A 19,209-nucleotide genomic window follows, 5' to 3' on the forward strand; every position below is an offset into this window, starting at 1 on the left:
ACCAAGGAAGCAAGGGCAAAGGCAAAGAGGGTGGGGAGAGGTGATGTTTTTCTTTTGACATCTTCCTACTGAGTAGGGTGGACACATGTTACTTTTGTAAAGTTTGCAGAGAAATTGATAAAGAGGGGAGACAGAGTCTGTCCCGTGTACAGTGTGAACAGAAGCAGGGACCTGACGCATATGGACCAGACGCTGGGGCAAGGCGGGTGACTGCCTCCCTTCTGAGTGAGGACGGGGTGGTGGGACGCGGAGGAGGCCAGCCCCACTGCCGAGCTGACCCTTTGAGAAGAGACTTGTGGTTTTTGGGTGGGGAGACTGCCTGCTCTGGGGTCAAGGCTCCTCCGCCAGTGACGATGACGGGACACACGGAGCCAAAAGCCCCCTGGGGAAGGCGCGCGGCAGGAGGGCAGGCGAGGGGCGCGGCTGGCCGGGCTTGAGGCTGGCGAGCTGCGCGGCGGGGCTGCAGGGAGGGGGCACCGCGAGGGCAGGGGCGGCGGGCAGCTGCGGGCCCTGGGCCGTTCCAGGGCCTGGGCAGCGCAGCAGGTGGCGGCGCTGACAGACCCCCTAAGACAGTAAATGCTGAAGGCGCGGGGGCTGGGGGAGAACGGCTCCGACGAGACGGCGCTCCAGGTCGAGGGGGTTGCGCAGAGTGCTTCCCGGTGCGGCTTGCTGACACTGCTCTCCTCTTGGCCCTGGCGGACGCCTCTGTCACTCCAGTACTCGTGCATGGCAGAGGGAGGGGGGCCTGCCTTAGGGACCAGTCTGCTCTCAGCCCTCTTACCACAAAGTCCCTGCCTGGCGGAGCCTTGCTGACTCGGGCCCCCAGGGCACCTGCACCCCATTGACCGTGGGCTTACAGGTCAGGGCTGCAGGCTTTTCCGGGGAGCACCCCCCTTGCATCACTGCACAGGACCACCTTACCCCTTGTGGACTGTCTTCATCTTTTCTCCTCTCCTCAAGGCCGCTCAAAGCCCTTTGCTCCCCTCCACGGCACCCCTGGGATCCGTTTCCTCTTGGATGGAGCTCGGGTGAAGGCAGGTGGAGTCGGGGGTGTCTGCAGGGCCTGACTTCCTCCTAGCCCACTCCCTCTTCCTAGGCCCCTAGTGCTCCCTGTTTGCCTGGCAGATCTCCCTTGACCTGTGCATGGCCTAGGAGCTGGAGGGGAAGGTCCCCCTGCCTCTTTATAGAAAATAGACACAGACTCATCAACACAGAATAGCTCTCTGGAAAGGAAGTTCTTGGCAAGCTTAGAAACTTGATTTTCCCTCCACGCCCCCACAGTGCTCCCTGTCTGCAAGTTTCCTTTGGCTCAAAAAGACTAAGTATTAGATTAGGACCCAAGGACCCTCGATGTGGGGTCACTACAAGTTGACATATGCCCCACTGGACATTTGAGGGCTCCTGCAAACCTGGACCACCTCTAGTATGCCCTCAACCCTACCTTAGATCCCCAAAAGATTTCGGGTGGGGAAGGGACCCCCATCCACATATGGCCTTGGTGTCCCCAGACTTCTGCTGTCTTTCTCTGTCCGTCTAATGGCTCCTGTAAAATAAAATCTTCTCAGGCCCAGATCTGCTCCTTCTGCTCTTCTCCCGTTGCTCTGTTTCTCTACAGAGTTTATTTTTCAACATGGTTTAACTTCTACCCTAACACCTTCCCCTCAGATTCTCCCCGGCTCTGTGCAGGACCATCCGTGATCTACTTGGATGCCAGCCTTGCCTCCTGGCATCTGACACTCTGTGCTTCATCCTCTGAGCTCATTCCTCTCTTTTTTAACTTTAAAAATTTATTTGTTTATTTGGCTGTGCTGGGTCTTAGTTGTGGCATGCAGGATCTTTAGCTTCTACCTGTGGGATCTAGTTCCCTGACCAGGGATGGAACCCCGGGCCCCCTGCATTGGGAGCATAGAGTCTCAGCCACTGGACCATCAGGGAGGTCCTTGAGCTCATTCCTTTCTTTTTTTTTTCTGCTTCACTAATTTTCTTTCTTTTTTTCCTTCCTCATTTATTTTTATTAGTTGGAGGCTAATTACTTTACAATATTGTAGTGGTTGGTTTTTGCCATACATTGACATGAATCAGCCATGGATCTACATGTGTTCCCCATCCCGATCCCCCCTCCCACCTCCCTCCCCATCCCATCCCTCTGGGTCATCCCAGTACACCAGCCCTGAGCACTTGTCTCATGCATCCAACCTGGGCTGGTGGTCTGTTTCACCCTTGATAGTATACTTGTTTCAATGCTGTTCTCTCAGATCATCCCACCCTCGCCTTCTCCCACAGAGTCCCAAAGTCTGTTCTGTACATCTGTGTCCCTTTTTCTGTTTTGCATATTGGGTTATCATTACCATCTTTCTAAATTCCATATATATGCATTAGTATACTGTATTGGTCTTTATCTTTCTGGCTTACTTCACTCTGTATAATGGGCTCCAGTTTCATCCATCTCATTAGAACTGATTCAAGTGAATTCTTTTTAATGGCTGAGTAATATTCCATTGTGTATATGTACCGTAGCTTCCATATCCATTCGTCTGCTGATGGGCATCTAGGTTGCTTCCATGTCTTGGCAATTATAAACAGTGCTGCGATGAACATTGGGGTGCACGTGTCTCTTTCAGATCTAGTTTCCTCAGTGTGTATGCCCAGCTCAATTCCAGAAAAATAAATGACCCAATCAAAAAATGGGCCAAAGAACTCATTCCTTTCTGAAGACACATTCTCATAGTTGTCGGTGGATCCCTGGCCCTTACTCTCTCCCCCCACCATCCCCTCCCCCCTTTAAAAACCTGGATTTTATTCATGAGGCATCAAAGCCAATTGCCACAGTTCCATTCTTCTCTGTCAGTGGTGGGCCCAGGAGTGATCATCCTGTTGAATCTGAGCAAGGAGATGTAAGGGGGAGTCTGCTAGGAGGCTTCAGGGAACATTCTACTTAATAGAAAGATAAAGTTAAGGCCTAACTGCCCTGTTGTCTAATAGGCAAATGGTGCCTGCATGTGGAGTCTGCAACAGCCATTTTGCAACCATGAAGGATGACCTGCCACCAGATGGGAAGACCTGAGACCTTGGTGACCAGCCCTGCCTCCCTCTGGACTGCTTGCAAAGTGACATAGTAAGGCCTGCATTGTTTCAAACACCTTTCATTCGATAATCCATTACTTGTAGTCAAGAGCATTCCAAGTGCTACGCAGGGTACCCGCACACCGTTCATCTGCCTCTATCCCTTTAAAATCCATCCTGTTCATGGCAACAACATTCTTTCTCTGCGATGAAGCCTCAGTCATGTCATCTTCCTTGCCTTAAGTTGGTGGGAGTTCCTGTTGATCTAGCAATTTGAGCTACAATGTCCTGGCAGGTCTGGCTTGAAAGAAGAACCTCTCAGGGGAAGCCTGCAGCTAATGAAGCCACCATGAGGGCTACTACAGCCTTAAAAATCCATGTCGCTGTGTTCCACTGGCCGTAAGGGGCTGTTGGGACCCAGAGGGGTGATTGTCACCCATGCATTAGAGTCCTCTGAAGGCTGGTTAAAAACACATTGTTGGGTCTCATCTCAGAGGTTCTGGTTCAGATCTGAGGGAGTATCAATTCACAGCCATATTTTGTACTTATTCCCAGGGCAGTGGGGATTTTTGAAGGGTTTTAAACAGCAGGGTGTTTTCGGCTTGGGGTTGGCTTTCTGATGCACGCTGGCTTCCTCCACTCACTCAGAAAATCACAGAGGACTCTCTCCAGTGCGTTCAGTGGGGCCAGCCTTTAGTCACGAACATGCTGAGTGCCTTCACAGGACCCTTATAACCACACCAAATACACCTGCAGTTTTGAACTCTAACCTGGCACATTCTATGTGCTGAGTCCTTTCTAGATGAGAGCCTGCACACACATCTCCTCGTTTGCCCAACTCTAGGAGATGGCAGAAAGGGTGTTGTAAACCACGTGTTCCAAATGAGGACAGAGGATTTGGTTGAAACCTCAAAGGAGATAAGTGAGAAAACCAGGATTTGGACTTAGGTCTAGTAAAGAATCCGTCTGCCAATGCAAGAGATACAGTTTGATCTCTGGGTCAGGAAGATTCCCTGGAGGAGGAAATGGCAACCCACTCCAGTATTCTTGCCTGGAGAATCCCATGGACAGAGAGCCTGGTGGACTACAGTCCATGGGTCGCAGAGTCAGACATGACTCAGCACGCAGCATGCACGCTTCTTTTCCAAACGTGCTGCTCTGCCTGCCATAGCCCATTGCTTTTTCCCCCCATCCTTGAGGGGCCCAGGCTGCCCTTTGGGGCCCCTGATTGGCATTCCTGGCATCTGATTTCCAGGAAGAGGGCATCTCACGCTGATGGTGGGCATCCTGAACAGGCAGCCCCAGCAGCAGAGAATTCTCCTCTTCGTGCACACAAATGGGAATTTACAAAACTTCCTGCAAAGCCTGGCTAAGCCCTCTGCTGGAGTGTGAAGAGCACCACAGAGCCACGCCGACCATGTCTGACCCCATGCCTTTTGCCCAGTGGACACTGGCAGCCGCCTCCAAAGGCAGTGCCCTGGCCGTCTCTTTCATCTCTTTTAATGACAACTTCACGGCCAAACCATTTTGGCCACCTTGCATCTCCTGTTTGCATTTATGTGCAGTGTGCGCTGTACTTTTCTGGTGCCCAAAGGGGTAAACAGAAAACAACAAAACAAAACAAAAAAACCCTTGGCCTGTTTGAAGAAGGAGGGGCGCTTGGGAGAAGACTCCTGGAAGCATGTTTGAGCTGGCCTGTGAGAATGTCTCTGAATGTTTTCCGATGGAGGCCTTGGAGGCCAAAATTCCAGAGCCTTGAACAGGAATAGTCAGTGGCAGACCCACGTGTCTTGTTGTTTCTGAACCTTGGACAAAATTAGGAGCAGCTGCTCCAAGCCAAGCAGGAATGCTTTATGATGTGCTGACACCTCAGGCAGATACCAGAGTGAGCACCGGTGCCATCTCGAGAGGATTCGAGTTTACGCCTTTCCCCTCTGCAGCCCCCGCGGAATGCAGGCTTTCGGCATGCCTGCTGCTGACAGCAAAAAGGGAACCTGCTAAGAGTCACCTTTGCCCGGGGTCTGGCTGTGCCCCACCCCATTCCTCGAGGGTTTGGCCTTCAAAGGAGAGAGCAGGTCCTCACCTGGCGGCACATGCTGCTTCCCTGTGATGTTGCCACGGCTCTGATAGAGGTGCCCAGTGGTTACAGCCCATTGGAGGGGGCTTCACAGTTCACGCATCCAGCCAGCTCAGACTTGGGGTCCATTCCACATCTGTTGCTTTCCAGTTGTGGGACCTGGGCAGGCCATCTTGGTCTCTTCACCCTCAAAAGAGGGCTAATAGAGTAGCAATCACATAGTAGCTGTTATCGATCAAGGACTTTGTTGCACTAGGCATGGTGCTAAACTATTCCTATGGATTATTTAACTTGGTATTTACAAGATTCCCATGATGGGCCCCATTTTACACAAGAGGAAATGGGACTCAGAGAGGTTAGGAGGCTTGCCGAAGGTCACACAGCTGGCAAGACTGAAATCTACCAGATTCAGGGCAGACCATTACAATTGACAGTCTCCTAGGTTTTCCTTTGAACTGTGGCAAGGATCAAATGCTACTCAGATCAGTGTTCCTCAGGGCCTGGCTCAAGCTGCAGCCCCATATGTATTAGTTTCTTTGCCCTGGGCCCACCTCCAGAGTTAAGAAAGCAGATAAGCAGACTGTGGTAATGGGCACTGTAGCTCAGAGTTGGCAGGGAGCCCAGTGCTAGGCTCAGGGGACTGGTGGCCCCAAGGCAAAGATCACTACCCAGGTCTTCAACACTGTTCTGAGTTAAAGAGCTGTTATAGTTTTCTTGGGCTTGCACAGTAGCCTGCCATGATGGTATGATGGTTAGGAGTCTGGCCTCTGATACGCAATAGCCCTGGGCATGTTAACTTGCTGCTCTGAGTCTCTGTTTCCTCCTCTGCAGAGCAGATGATGATAGTTCCTGTTGTCCAAGGCAGTTGTGAGGCCTAATAAGATGGAGCATATAAAGCATTTAGTATTGTATCTGGTATAGAGTAAGCGTTCCATGGAGAAGAGTCTGTATTATCCTGCTCTAAAGACTTTAGATGAAAGGTAGAATAAGAGTAGGAGACTGAGCCTTCATGATGAAAGTATTTTAGGAAACAGACAAAAATCAAAGACACACCTAATTCTACACCCAGCAGACTTCCCTAGTCTTTCTGTCCTTCATTCTCAGTGGGTCTGTTTTGAACCTTTGAAATATCTCTGACCTCTTCTCAAGTGAAGCAGGACATCTCATCCCCACCCTGCCCCAAGGGATATGTGGGATCTGAAGATGCTGCCGGTGTCCAGCTCCTGCTGACAGAGTCAGAGCGTTACGTCCCTGAGAGCACAGGCCGTCCTGCACTCTAAGTGCCCTGGTCACAGTTGGCTGTGTGTCATGCTTAAGGCACATAATGAGTTGTGCCTTTTTCCTGAGATCTTTTAAAGAAACCCTTAAATTCCCAGAGTCCATTGGAAATGTATAAACAGTAAAATTCTTTTTGCATTAACCTTGATGAGGGGAATGAGTGGTTTACAGAAATGTCCAAGAAGCAGTCATTTCATGGGAGCTGAGTGCTGTCCTGGGGCCCCACCAAGAATTCTGCCCAGAAGGGCAGCAGAATTATATTGCCTGTGGAAGGCAGACGTTGTTTATGACTGACACAGTATCCACATCCCCCCTCCTTGCTGACAGCACCCGGATTTTGTTTAGAGCAGCAGTAAACTCAGTTCCCAGTGAAACACTCACTTTCTCAGACATCCTTGCATCTAGGGGAAGTCATGTAACATGTTTTTGGCAATGAAACATTTACACATGGAAGAGCTTCGGGAGCTCTGTGAAAAAATGTGTACTTTCTCCCCTATTTCTACTTTCAAAACAGACGTGAAGGATAGAACCTTATCTGATGTCTTAAAAACAAGATGGAAAGGTGATGAGAATTATAGACATGGTGTTTCTGACACCACTGAGCTGCTGAATTCTAGACAAAATATCCTCTTTCCAGTTGTATTTTATGAGAAAGACAAACTCTGTCCTGGTAGAAGAAAGAGGGCTGTGATGGCATTTGGGTCGACCAGGTGACCGAATTGCTTTGGGGTAGATGTCTGAAAGAGGATGTTGTGTGGTAGAGAAACCCCTAGGTACCAGAATTTCCATCTGCCCTGGCCCTTCCCATCCTGCAGAGAGAAAATTTTTCGGTCACTTTAGTTGAATTTTCTGTTACTTGCCACCTAAAGTGTAAATTGTCCAACTCAGTCGTGTCCGACTCCTTGTGACTCCATGAGCTATACAGTCCATAGAATTCTCCAGGCCAGAACACTGGAGTGGGCAGCCTTTCCCTTCTCCAGGGGATCTTCCCAACCCAGGGATTGGACGCAGGTTTCCTGCATTGCAGGTGGATTCTTTACCAGCTGAGCCACCAGGGAAGCCCAAAGTATAAGCAGGGCTCCAGATAACCTTTGGAAACCCAGAGAAGGAAAACCGGGAGGTAAATTTGGGGGTGCAGTTTACTTTCCAACTGTGGTGTCACCACTTTTTGTGGTTGAACGTATTAGTTGCTCAGTCCTGTTCAACTCTTCTTGACCCCATGGACTGTAGCCCAGCAGGCTGCTCCTCTCTCCATAGGATTCTCCAAGCATGAATACAGGAGTGTATAGCCATTCCCTTCTCCAGGGGATCTTCCAGACCCAGGGATCAAACCTGAGTCTCCAGCACTGGAGGCAGATTCTTTACTGTCTGAGCCACCAGGCAATCCCACTTTTGATGGTTAGAACTTGGCGGAATCCTTGTGGCTAAACCCTTGGAGAGAAGCTGAGTATGGTCAGAAAATCTAGATGAGGAATTCTGGCTGTGTGACGGACAAGAGAACCGGAGAGGGTCCCTGGGTCAGAAACCCATAAGCTTTCAGGGGCTGTTCTCTCAGAGAGCACCCCCACCTCATTCCCCCACACCCATTGCTGAGTTCCTATTCAGCTTTGTCAAATCACTGACCAGTTCCTAAACTTTTTGTGCCTTGGTTGATCCGTTTCCTTGCTCTAAATCTCTATCATCTCTTCCACACCCCTTTATGGCTTATCTTTCAAGGTCCCACCTGATGACCTCTTCTGTCGAGTCCTTCTGATCATCCCCATATCCACACGTCTTTCCACTTACACAGAACCCACTGCTCCTTCTGCTGGGTCATCTCAGTATGCCATTCTAACTTCTCTCCCAGCCCTTGCTCATCCAACAAGTGCCTGTCCCTTGGCATCAGTTTAGGCACTTTCCACAGAACACTACAATTCACCCTAGACATATTTATGTTACCTGCCAGAGTCTGATTTCTCTGAGGGCAGGATCCATTTGTCCTGACAGTTTATATTTGTTTTTGGAGCCTAGAACGTTTGTATGGAAGATAGCAACCAATATTTGGGTGTTCAAATCTGGTGCTTCCTAAAGTGTTGCTTTGAAACATCAATTTCCAGGATATCCTTAGGAATTTCACACCACAGTTAAATAGGTGTGAAGAATGCCAGACTGTGTGAGATTTCTCAAAGCCTTAACCACACGTGAATCACTGAGAGGAAGGTTGACTATACAAGGTTTCTCCAGGGCATTTGACCATGGATCTTTTTCTAATGGAGAATCTTAAGGGACTAAAATGTTGAGGAATGCATCTTGGAAACCCTAAAACAGGCAACTCCCCTGTTTTAAGAGGGAAACATAACCCAGTGCCTTTCATAAGATCTACCAGCTGGTTGGAGGCATAGATGAGACCTGTGATTGAAAGTCTTTGAAGGCATACCATGGGTGACCTCGGGGGTTGCCAGACAGACTGGCAGTGAACTGAGGCTGAAAAGACAGCACTTTGAGGGATCAGAAAGACCTGACCTCCAATCCAGGTTTTCTGCTTCCTACTTGAGTAACCATAGGCAAACACTCTGAACTCTCAGTCTCAGATTTCTCATCTTGACTACATAGCCAGTAGTGCCTGTCTGCCATGGCGTTTGAGATGTCTGAAGGGTCTACTCTGAAATAGAAGCTCAACAAATAGTGGCTGTGGAAGCCAACAGCATTCTCCAGACTTCTCGGGATGTGAGGAAAGAGTCTGCAGATAACTGGAGGTGACTATTGAAGAGAAAAGTCAGCAGCACCTTGGGCGTATGCACCACTGATATGTAGAGATGCTGCCAGGAACATGCTCCCTAGGGGAGAGGCAGGAGCCCTCGGACCCAATATTACCAGCTGGGCAAAAGCCCGATTCATTCTGGAATCCTCCTCCCTGAACCTGGGGACTGATGCATACTAAAACCCTTCAGTCGTCGAAACCAACTTCCTTCCCCATCCTGGTGGCCATCTTCCCAGGGTCCCCACACCCCAGAATGGGCAGCAGTGCAGCCAGACCCACACATTCCTCCTCCATCTGCCATGATCTGACTTTCGTGCGTCTCTTTGCCTCTTTGCTTCATTCTCTCTGTCGCTCTGCCACTTCCTGGTATCCTCGGGCTCCTCCCTCCCACCCCTAGGCCTTCGCTCATCTCTTTCCTCTGTCTGGAAGCCTTCTCTTCTCTCTGCTGGTCTGCCTCTTCCTTCTGATCTCATCTCAAACATCACTACCTTAAGAGAAGCCTTCCTCCAGATTCCGCCGTGACTGTCACCCATTCACACCCTTTCTTCTGCTTTTTCTTCATACTGAACATTATTCATGATTATATATTTATGTGATTTAAAAAAATAAAATCTATCTCCAATTGTAGAAGGAAGCTTCATAAAATTTGCTTTGCTGACCATTGTGCCCCTGGGACTAAGCAGAGTGGGCCACAGATGCTCATGAAATATTAGGTGAAATGACTGATGAATGATATACTGTCTAGACAACATTTGTGGTTTATTTGTGGGGGTCCCTGGGTCTCCTTGGTGGCTCAGACAGTAAAGAATCCACCTTCAATGTGGGAAACCTGGGTTTGAACCCTGGGTTGGGAAGATCCCCTGGAGAAGGACATAGCAACCCACTCCAGTATTCTTGCCTGGAGAATCCCCATGGACAGAGGAGCCTGGTGGGCTACAGTCCATGGGACCACAAAGAGTCAGATGAGTGAGCGGCTAAGCACAGCACAGTGGGTCTCACACTTTTCTGAATGCGATTGTTTCCTTTATGGATCTGGGAAGGGTGGGCTGGGAGGTTGGCCAATCATGCTTCTTTTAGGAAAAGACTAGTGTTTGAGCCTTGGTGTGTGAATGGCCAGGCAGAGGAGCACTGCAGGAGACGTGCCACCAGTGGGACCCCAGCTCTGACACCCTACAAATGACCCATTCTGGAATCCTGGGAGAAAACTCTTCCAACCTTCAGCAGAGCATTTTCTGAATATCAGACTGCAAATTTTGGAAGAACTCTTGTCTTCTATTTTGTATAAGTCATTGGGAAGCTCAAGTTGAAATTGTGTCCACCTCTTATGGTCCAATGGCAGCTGAAGGCTTGTAGTTTGCATGGCAAGCACAATCAGGATTGGTCTTCCTTTCCTACCCCCACTTCCTTTGATTCCAATTTCTTACTGTATTCATTTTGTATCCTGAGGCATGTATGCAACAGCCTGCCATGTCAAATCCTTTCTGCAGTGATTTGGGTATTTTTTTTTTAATTGAGATGAAATTTGTTTCATCAAAAAACTAATCATTTTGAAGAATACAGTTCAGTGGCATTTAAGCACATTCAGTGTTGTGCAGCCATCACCTCTGTCTAATTTAAGAACACTTTCATCGCTCCCAAAGAAAATCCCGTAGCCTTTAAGCTGTCAATCCTTATCCCCCCCTTCTCTCTGTGCATGCGTGCTAAGTCGCTCCGTGGTATCCAGCTCTTTGTGACCCTCTCTTCATGGGATTCTCCAAGCAAGAATACTGGAGTGGGTTGCCATGGGGATCTTCTAGACCCAGGGATCAAACCCACGTTTCCTGCGGCTCCTGCATTGCAGGCAGATTCTTTACCGCTGAGCCACCAGGGAAGCCCGAATTTCTCTCCTGCTCTTGGTAATTGCCAGTCTGCTTTATGTCTTTCTGGGTTTGCCTATTCTAGATATTTCATATGAGTGGAGCCATCCACTATGTGACCATTTGCTTTTGGTCTCTCCCACTTGGCACAGTGTTTCAAGGTTCATCCATGTGGTCAAACTTATCAGTACTTGGTTCCTTTTATAGTTTGTTTAGGCAGTTTGATTAGGAATGTGAGTCAGCAAAGACTGGGAGCATTTAGTTGCTTCTAACATGAGAGAATGGCAACCCACTCCAGTATTCTTGCCTGGAGAATCCCAGGGACGGTGGAGCCTGGTGGGCTCCCGTCTATGGGGTCGCACAGAGTCAGACACGACTGAAGCGACTTAGCAGCAGCAGCAGCAGCAGCAACATGAGAGAGGAGGAAAAGTCTATCTAGAGGTCTCTGTAGAGTTCACAATAGGAATTCCCACCCAGAAAACCAGTGTACTGTGGATAGTCCAATAGTACATTCCAGAGGTCTCAGGACCTGAGTGTGAGCTGCTACTCTCCAGAGATATCCTCCCAGAATAGACAGAGGTGTCAGTCAGCATTAAAATAACCTTGGCAGAAACCCTCATGCCAGAAAGATAGCCACAAACATAAGCGCCAAGGTACATGGTGGCAGGGCAGGGGGTTCTAAATTGAGTCTTGGGCTGTGAGTTATATTGACTTGGGTCTGACCAGTCAGTTCTGCCCCTTTTGGGTGCATGTCCCTGGTTTGGCAAGTGGTGGGTGAGAAGGGCATTGGGAAGGCCAACGTGGAAACACTGCCCAGAAGTGTGGTATGGTTTCCAGCACCAAGGCACTCCATCCAGGCCAGAAATGAACTGACGTGGGAGAAATAAAGGGAGGCAAATAGAGTTCAGCTTCTTGTATGGGACTTAGAAAAGAAAATTAATGGCCATTCAGCTATTGGAAAGGGATTCCATTGATGGATTGATTGATTATTGACATTGGAGATCATCAGAGAGATGTCAGGAAGTGAAAGTGTTAGTTGCTCAGTTGTGTCCAACTCTTCACAACCTTGTGGACTGTAGCCCCCCCAGGCTCCTCTGTCCACGGAGTTCTCCAGGCAAGAATACTGGAGTGGGTAGCTGTTTCCTTCTCCAGGGGATCTTCCTCACCCAGGGATTGAACCCTGGTCTCCTGTATTACAGGCAGATTCTTTACTGTCTGAGCCACCAGAGAGATGTCAGGGGACTCAGACAAAAAATGACTTCAAAAACGACTGAAGTCCAACTGAATTTCCTCTATGATGTATCATGAGATTCTTCCTCTTTTTGAATCTCATAACAATATGAAATGATGGTTTGGGCATTTGGGGAATGCTTAGGACTAAGATGAACCCAAGAATAGATTCCAATCATGTCATCTCTATTTATGTCAACTTTGGTACATTTCCACTCTGACCCTTAGTCTTTTCATCTGTAAAATGGAATGATACAGCATGGTAGTCTCAAAGAACCACTGTGTGGAGTAAAACTGGTAATGCAGGGGAGATGCCAGCATCATAGGTGTTCCTCAATGATCTGTTCTTTTCTTCATCCTTCGTCTCCTAAATTCCAAGCGAAAACCCAGATCTTTAGGCGAGCAGAGCTACGAGTGATGCTATGTGAGACCTCAGGGTGGGATGCGGTGAGAGAGAAGAGGCATAGGACAGGCGAATACCTTCTAGATGAGAAGACTTCAAGACCTCAAGTTGCAAGAGACAGAGTAAATCTATGTGGGAAGCAATTTCAGAATAACCCTAAACAGTGGCTAACAAATGCGAGGGGGCCTGTGCCATCCTTGACAGTCAGTTGGTGCTCTTTCCTCTGCAGAACCTCATCCAAAGCCCTGATGGGTGGATGCCAAGCCCAAAGGCTCTCCATCCTGGTTCTGACATGTCATGTCAAAATGATCTATTTGTGGGCCTAGGCTTTCATCCTCCAACCTACTGTGAAAACCGCCTGGCGCATAAATGTTTTTCTAATGTTGCAAATTAGCATTTAAGGTACTGACTATATGAGAGGGCCTGTGCTAAGCTCTTTGTACTGAGTATCTCCTTTTTCCATTACAACATCCCTAGAAAGTAGTCACTGTCTTCTCCCAGACTAACAGAGGAGGGACAGAAGACCCATAGGCAGAATATACATGCCCAAGGTCACAAGGGTAGCAAGTGGCAGAATTACCCTTGGACTTAAGAAGCTGGACCTCAGAGTTCCTGCTAGGTGTATTTCAGACCCACTGGCACATTGGCTTTCCTCATTCCCACCTTTTGGCTGCAGCAGGAAGAGAAGCAGAAGTCATGGGAGCCTGGCTGGCTACAGAGGAAGACTCCAAGGAGATGCTGTGACACTACTGGCATGCTTGCCCTGAAGGCGTGGGTGATCACAGGAGAAGAGGAGACCAAGAACTTCCCAGGGGCAGCAAGTTGTCATAAGCATTGAGGACAGTGGAAGTGAGCAGCAGGAGTAGGAACACCAAGGAAGGTCTGTGGATGGGAGACAGCAGCCCCACAGAAACTATCACCACATGAGCTGGGGGACACTGTGCAGACTCAGCAGCTAAGATGTGGGCGTGATGGGGAACAGGAGAGTCACTGCCAGTTCCTTAGAAAGAAAGCTTGAGGAGGATAATAGTAGCTACCTGATCAGATTATCCCCGGGATTAGGGAGAATGCTTGCAACATAATAAGCATGATGCCTCCCCCATAGATAGAAGTGTTTGTTACTAGCAGTAGCAATGAGTGGTATTCATATGTGTGTCACTCTTGGCATAGTATTAATATAAACCCAGGTTTCCTTCAAATGACCTTGCCAGTTTTAGCAAAAATAGAGTGCCCCCCTCTTTAGTTAAAACTTTGGAATCAGCCTTAGAATGGAGGGTGAAGAAAGTTGGTGTGTGGGTGTGGGTAGTTTCAAACATGGCAGAAGAATGTGATAATGCAATAGAGCCGCTCTGTACCAAGTGTAGCGTGGGCATCAACGAGGGGATTCTCCACTCGGCTGAAGCAGGGAGAAGGATGTGACATCTGCGTGGGCTCTTGGCAGATGGTACGAAGTTAGTGGGTAAAGGAGAGAGGCAGAGTCTTGGTGGAGCTTACCGGGTTCAAACAGCAAGGTCAGAGCCACCGGAGGCAGGGCGCTTGGAGGAGGTGGCAGGACGTGTGGCTGTAAACGTTGCCCCTTTCCCACCTCCAGCCCAAACCGGGATCTGGCTTGCCACCCCACGTCTCCCTGGACTATCTGCTCCATCCTCCACCCTTCCTGCGGTGCTACACGGTGGCTCTGCGCTCAAACCTGCACGTATTCCTGGCTGTGGGTCTGTCCCCGGGCCCTGGGGAGGGAGGAGCACACAGGTGAATGAGGCGGGAAGGAGCCAGAAGCTGGGCAAGGCCCCAGGGGAGGGAGCCTGGAAGACAGTGCTCTTTGAGCTCCCAGACCTTGGAGGACCCACGTAGCCTCCGCTGTGAGCCCTGCCAGGGTGACCTCCAGCTGCCTGCAACGTCTCCGTGGCAGTGGGCCACGGAAATGGAGGGTGGAGCTCGTTCTTGGCGAGGCCCGCCAGGGTCTGGTACATCTCACCATTTCCCTTGGAGGCCTCCCTGGGTGTGCTGTCGGTCACAGGCGAAGATGTCCATGGGGCCCCCATCGCCTCTGACTTGTTTTCCCAAAAGTGCGGCTGGGTTTGCTCAGTACCATCTGCACTGTCTCACTGGCCACCCCACCCGCCCATCTGTTTACAGGCTGTCAGACAGCTGGCTGGGTGAGGGGGACACTGTGTGACCACGGAATGCACAACGCCGGCTGCTGCCAATGCAAGGACCCTGGGGTCTTCACCTCGCTCGCCCCAGGATCTCAGATGAGAGACGGGCCCCATCCACTCAGAGCTGGGCCTGTGCTGACAACGATGAGAGAAATAATACCAGTGCTGGAGGGTTTACCAGGTCCCAGGTGCTGAGCAGACATCTCATCTCATCCTTGCAGCAGTCCTGCAGGGTGGATAGGAGAGGGGGAGCTCAGTTCCCCCTCGGGTATTAGCTTGTTCTTCCTGATGAGGAAACTGAGGCTCCATGAGGTCATGTTTGGGACTTCCCTGGTGGTCCAGTGGTTAAGACCTCGCCTTCCACTGCAGCGGGTGTGGGCTGGATCCCTGCTTGGGGAGATTGGATCCCACATGCCTCGCTGCCAAAAAAGCCAAAACATAAGACAGAAACAATATTGTAACAAATTCAATTAAGACTTTAAAAATGGGCCATGTCAAAAAAAAAATCTTTAATTAAAAAAGAAAAAAAAGTCATGTAAGTTTGCCCCAAGGTCCACAGCGGAGTGACGGAGCCAGAAGTGAACCCCCGGAAGCACCCCATCCCCAAAGCAGGGAGGAGTCTCCTCCTCCTCCTGCTCACTTCCTGCCACAGGGCCCTCTGAGTCCTGAGCTACCTTCCCTGCCCTCACACCTGCAGCATGACCACAGGGCCCTGGTGGCCACTCCCAATGCCCCATCTGCTTTCCAGCCCCTCTCCCTTCAACCCCTTGGTTTTCCCCACCAGGGTCCCTGGGAGTATCTCAGAGGGACCAGCCCTGTTTCCATAAGGATGGTTTTCTCTTGCTGGCATTTCTGGTGGCTAGCATTGCAGAGCTGATGATGACACTTGATTCTAAAGATACCAGTTCCTTGTGAAAGATGCCAAGAATACAAAAGCACATAGAGTCAAACTGTCCTTCCCCTCTCATATCTCCTCCACCCCTCGATTTCCCAGAGACAGCCACTGTGCTTGCTGTGTGTCCTCACATGTTTTTATGCCTATGAAAAGACAGAGGTAATTTACACAGCGGAATCAAACTACACTCCATTTGCCTCCCTCTCCCCCAGTCCTCTCCTCTCTATCCTTCTGTGCTCTGTTCTGTGTCTGGGAGGCTGCTGGGCAGTGCCCTGGCTCCTATGGGTAGGTTTGGGGTGGGTCGGCCAGTGGAAGGCCCTGACAGCAGATGGAAAGACAGGATGAGAAGGAGGCCTAGGTATTTCCTCTCTTCTGCTCTCCTCCTGCTTCTGCTCTGCCCCTCTGTGGTTCTCAAAGTGGCTGGACTCCCTGAGGCCACCAGCTATGTTGGCCTTTCTTGAAAGCCCAGCTTTCTCTGGGCTCAGTAATTTTGGGCCTCCCCTTGTTCCTTGAGGTCCAGACAGGGAAGTGACTTCCTGCTGACCCTGCCTCTTGGGCAGTTCACAACCTCTGCTGGTTCTCTTGCCCAGGACCACACCTGTCCCCTTCGTGACATCACCTTCACGCTTTTGTGCCCTTTGCAACATGCCCTCTGCTTGCGGATGGAGCCCTGTGACTCACGTGCCATCCGGGAACCTCTCTGCCCCTTGGCACTATATTGTGAGCAGCTTTTCAATATCTGTACTTACATATATATTCTTTTAAAAAATTATTTATCTGGTGCTCAGGCTCTTTGTTTTGGCATGCAGACTTCACTCTAGTTGTAGTCCGCGAGCTCCAGAGTGTGTGGCATGCTCGGTATTTGCAGCATGTGGCCTTAGCTTCCCATTGGCATGTGGGATCTTAGTTCCCTGACCAGGGATCAAACCCAAGTCCCCTGCACTGGAAGGCAGATTCTCAACCACTCGACCACCCGGGAAGTCCCTACATATCTGTTCTTAAAGCATGCCTGGTGCCTCTTCCTGGGAAGATCATAATCTAGGTCTTGAGACCAAACATGAACAGTGACCAGCTAGCGAGATGCATGTGTTGGTAAAGGCAGTGGCGGCGAGGCCTGTGGGGGACATGATTCAGTTGTCATGACACAGACCAGTGGGGCAGCCTGCTGACTGGCGCCTGTTATCCCCACGGACCACAGTCAGTTTCCTCCACGTCCCACTGATGGATGCCTTGGTCTCATCCACAACTTCACTCCTCCAAATAAAGCTGCAACCTTCTGGTACCTACATCTTGTGCCTTTGTCCTAACATAGTTGGCAAGGATTTCCCAGATGTGGGACTGTTGAAAACAGGTGAGAGTGGATTTAAAATTTGATAGGTTTAATTCATGATAATGAAGGAGCACCTCTTCCCAGGGAGGCCGTGCAAGATGAAGTCACAGCTTATTTGCCCTGTAGGGAACTGGAGGAAGGCTTGTCAGGGTAGGGCTTCATGAGAGCTGAGTCCCTGCAGCCTTCGTTAAACTAAAGCCCCGTCACACATTTCTCCTTTTATTTAAAGTGGTAGGACTTCCCTGTGGTCCAGTGGTTAAGGATCCATCTGCTCATGCAGGGGACATAGGTTTGATACCTGGTCATGCGGCGGGGCAGCTAACCTGTGCACCACAGCTGCTGAAGCCCCGGGGCATACAGCCTGTGTTCGGCAGCAAGAGAAACTACTGCAAAGAGGAGCCCATTCGCCGCAACTAGAGGGTGTCCCTGCTCTCCACAACTAGAGAAAGCCCTCGCCCAGCAACCAAGGCCCAACACAGCCAAAAATAAATCAATAAAATTTTAAATAGTTTTTAAAAATAAAATAAAGTGGCAATAATGTGATTGACCCACCACCACCTCCCCTACCTTCTGTGACCATCTTTCTTCCAAGGAACCTTGGAGCCAATAAAAGAATGTTACAATCAAATAGAGATTTTTTAAAAAATGAGATCTAAGAGAAAAGCCTGGAAGCAATTACTGCTTCAGCCTTTCTGGTGCCTCAGTTTGAGTTGATAGTTAAAGAGCACCTAGTTTGTGCTCGCTTCGAGCTGGTGCTGGGAAAACGTGAATGGATACAATGCAGGCTCTCCGTGCCCTGAGGAGTTTGCAGTCTGGCAAGAGGAGAGGGGAAGTTAAAACAGTGGTTTCCAGCTCTATTAGGGGACCTTCACCTCAGCATCATCTCAGAGCTTTTCAACAACACAGATCTCAGAGGCCCACCCTGGGGGTTTTCCTCTCAGCAGGTCGAGGTGGGGTCCAGGACTTCTACGATGACTGATGTTCAGGGCAGGGTGTGAGTTGCAGCTATGGCATATCTTCATGGGCAAATGATGTGGTCACTTGTATGATGTAGAGAAGGCAGAGCTGCATGGCCCCAGGGCCAAACTTGATATTTTGTGTGACCTAGAGTTTGGGCTTGTGCATTTCAAAAAATTAAATTAGTTTCCAGCCTCTAAAAATCAGGAGATCTCTCCTTAAAATCTGGATGTCAACTGTTTGAAAATTCTAACTTGGCTACTACACTTGGCCTCTTAGATGGGACATCTGTCCCCCCGTGTCATGGTCTCCAGCCCTCCCTAGGGCCTGTTTCTTAACGTCATCAATTGCTATCTTGTCATTCAGTTCAGTTCAGTCCAGTCGCTCAGTTGTGTCCAGCTCTTTGTGACCCCATGGACTGTAGCACACCAGGCCTCCCTGTCCATCACCAACTCCTGGAGCTTGCTCAAACTCATGTCCATTGAGTCGGTGATGCCATCCAACCATCTCATCCTCTGTCATCCCCTTCTCCTCCCGCCTTCAATCTTTCCTAGCATTGGGGTCTTTTCCAATGAATCAGTTCTTCGCATCAGGTGGCCAAGATATTGGAGTTTCAGCTTCAGCATCAGTCCTTCCAGTGAACACCCAGGACTGAGCTCCTTTAGGATGGACTGGGTGGATCTCCTTGCAGTTCAAGGGACTCTCAAGAGGCTTCTCCAACACCACAGTTCAAAGGCATCAATTCTTTGGTGCTCAGCTCTCTTTACAGTCCAACTCTCACATCCGTACATGACCACTGGAAGAACCATTGCTTTGACTAGACGGACCTTTGTTGGCAAAGTAATGTCTCTGCTTTTTAATATGCTGTCTAGGTTGGTCATAGCTTTTCTTCCAAGTAGCAAGCGTCTTTTAATTTCATGGCTGCAGTCACGATCTGCAGTGATTTTGGAGCCCCCCCCAAATAAAGCCTGTCACTGTTTCCATTGTTTCCCCATCTATTTGCCATGAAGTGATGCTGTCATTGGAGGAACACTACTCATCTTCACATAGTAGAAATGAAGGAAAATGATATATTCTGTCTTCTTAGCTAAATCAAAAGTTGAAAGATATAAGACAGACTCAGATATCTATGTGTGTGTGTGTGTGTGTGTGTGTGTGTGTGTTTTACACTTGATCTTAGCCAAAAGGCTGAGAAGCAATGTGTGTGTGTTTTAAATGAGTGAC

At 49.4% G+C, this 19,209-nt stretch overlaps 1 long non-coding RNA gene across 1 annotated transcript in view; it reads left to right on the top strand.

The window, feature by feature from the left end:
• Positions 1 to 19,209, top strand: part of LOC133046646 (uncharacterized) — a 237,066-nt gene that overhangs the window by 205,997 nt on the left and 11,860 nt on the right. The window contains exon 6 of the long non-coding RNA XR_009690539.1: positions 2,983 to 3,115. This is a non-coding gene — a long non-coding RNA (uncharacterized LOC133046646). The remainder of the gene's footprint in view (positions 1 to 2,982; positions 3,116 to 19,209) is intronic.

This window comes from Dama dama, chromosome 25 (genome assembly GCF_033118175.1).
Source record: "Dama dama isolate Ldn47 chromosome 25, ASM3311817v1, whole genome shotgun sequence".
NCBI lineage: Eukaryota > Metazoa > Chordata > Mammalia > Artiodactyla > Cervidae > Dama > Dama dama.